We start from the raw sequence: 2318 nt of genomic DNA on the forward strand, positions 1-2318 counted from the left end.
TGAAACTGGGGTCATGGCTCCCGACCACCCTCTTTCCATTTTCTTCTCTCCCTGCCAAAGAAAAGATCAGACTGCACGTTATTGCCAGGAAACCCTCTCTGTCCACGCTTAGTTCCTCTACCAGGAGCCTTTCCCTAGCCACGTCTGGAGGAGTTTCGCTCCAGCAGAGCTGTCACTTAGATCCGCTCTTCTGCCCTGCTCAGCCCAGGAGCCTAGCAGCCTCTCTGTCCCTCCACCCTCTGCCCCTGAGTCCCTTTTCTCATGAGAAAACTCTGGCCTGTTATTAAGGTCACAGCGCTGGGCAGCTCCTGGGATTTTGGATTACTCCCGACTCGTAGAGGGAAGGCTATTTTTAGGGCTCTTCTTTATTCTGGGTCCTTTCATGTGTCTGCCCCTCTCCCGCTCCTCCCCCTTCACCCCAGAGCAGGCTTCCCCATCTGCAGACAGCCCCGTGAAAGGAGGGGAGACATTCTGAGCCAGAGCAGGAAACTTCTGGCCCAGGGCCTGGCTTCTGGGACACCAAGGAGAAGTTCTTTGTTTGGAAAAGTACAGTCTGAGCAAGTGACCCCATACAGCCCCTTCGGAGAAACCCTTGTGCCCTTTGAGTCTGACCAGTATAAACACAAACTTGCTTCACTTTCCAAAATCCCAAAGCCAAAGAGCCTCAGAAATGGGCTCGGAAGTTGTTAGTGAGGCAGCTGGTGCTTTTTTCCTCCGGGGGCCTGTGAGTCCGAGTCTCTGTTTTTCTCTGTTTCTGTGTCGGACTCTCTGCTCTTCTCTCCTTCTCTGGTGTGTGTGTCCCCTCTGTCTGTCACCTTTTCAGTCTGTTTTTTATTCCGGTTCCCTCTGTCATTGTCCCCCTGCTGTCCCTTCCCTCCAGTGGGACTGCGTTGGCATGGCCACGCCCCCAGCCCTCTTCTCGTTCCCCTTGCAGCTGCATCAACAGAGAGTGGCTACAGCAGCAGGTGACCCACTGGCCAGCCAGCGCACCTGGTGGGAAGGAGAAGTTTTCACCTTGGCCTTGGGGGCCCCGCAGGAGTGCCCCACAGTCGGCAGCTATCACGGTCTGTGAACTCTGCCAAGACCGAAGCTTTGGCCTTTATCTGCCGGCTCTCTGGGCTTCCCTGCTACCTAGCTCTGGGGGTCTGAGGATCTGGTAAATGTCCTCAGGGCCCAGGACATCTGAAATGAAGGCATTGCAATGGAAAGGCACCCACAGCATCACACAAGTGGCATGCTTGCTGAAAACAAGAACAGCAACAACAAAAAGTTAAATCTGAATCTAACCATGAGGAAACAATCAGACAAGTCCACATTAGAGAAATTCTGCAAAACAACTGGCTGGACTCTTTAAGAATGTCAGTATCATGAAAGATCAAGTAATCTGGAAACTGTTCTAGGTTAGAGAAGACTAAAGAGACATAGCGACAAAATGCAATTCATGATTCTTGATTGGATCCTGGATTTTAAAAAAACAGTTATAAAGGAAATCATTGCGATAACTGGGGATATTTGAATATGGATGTATATTAGCTAGTAATATTGTAACATTGTGATGATTATGCTGTATTTGTGTAGGAGAATGCTCCTGATCTTAGGGAATATGTGCTGAGGCGTTCAGGGATAAAATGTCTACAACTGACTTAAATGGTTCAGCAAAAAATGTGTATGTGTACATGTGTACAGATAGAGTATATACATAAATATAGTGTGTGTGCATTTATGTATGCAAGATAGGAAGTGTGTGTGTATACACCCACACACGCATACACGGGGAGAGAGAGAAAGCGGGCCATTGTGCAAAATGTTAGTAACTGATGAATCTAGATGAAGTATAGCTGGATGTTTATTGTCCAATTCATGTAAATTTTCTATAGGTTTGAAAGTTTTCAAATTTAAAAGTTGGGAAAAAATTTTTTTTTTAATCCACTTTTCACTCTTCAAAAGTAGTGGGTTTTCTACATGAATCGAAAATGTTCCTGGGAAAGTTCTACCTTTGTGCACATTTTAGAAGAAATAAAAGCCCAGATAAGGGCTTCCCTGGTGGCGCAGTGGTTGAGAATCCTCCTGCCAATGTAGGGCACATGGGTTCGAGCCCTGGTCTGGGAAGATCCCACATGCCGTGGAGCAACTCAGCCCATGCACCACAACTACTGAGCCTGCGCTCTAGAGCCCCTGAGCCACAACTACTGAAGCCCGTGTGCCTAGAGCCCGTGCTCCGCAACAAGAGAAGCCACTGCAATGAAAAGCCCGCACACCACAACAAAGAGTAGCCCCCGCTCGCCACAACTAGAGAAAGCCCGTGGGCAGCAATGAAG

This window comes from Physeter macrocephalus, chromosome 14, assembly GCF_002837175.3.
Source record: "Physeter macrocephalus isolate SW-GA chromosome 14, ASM283717v5, whole genome shotgun sequence".
In the NCBI taxonomy this organism is placed as follows: Eukaryota; Metazoa; Chordata; class Mammalia; order Artiodactyla; family Physeteridae; genus Physeter; species Physeter macrocephalus.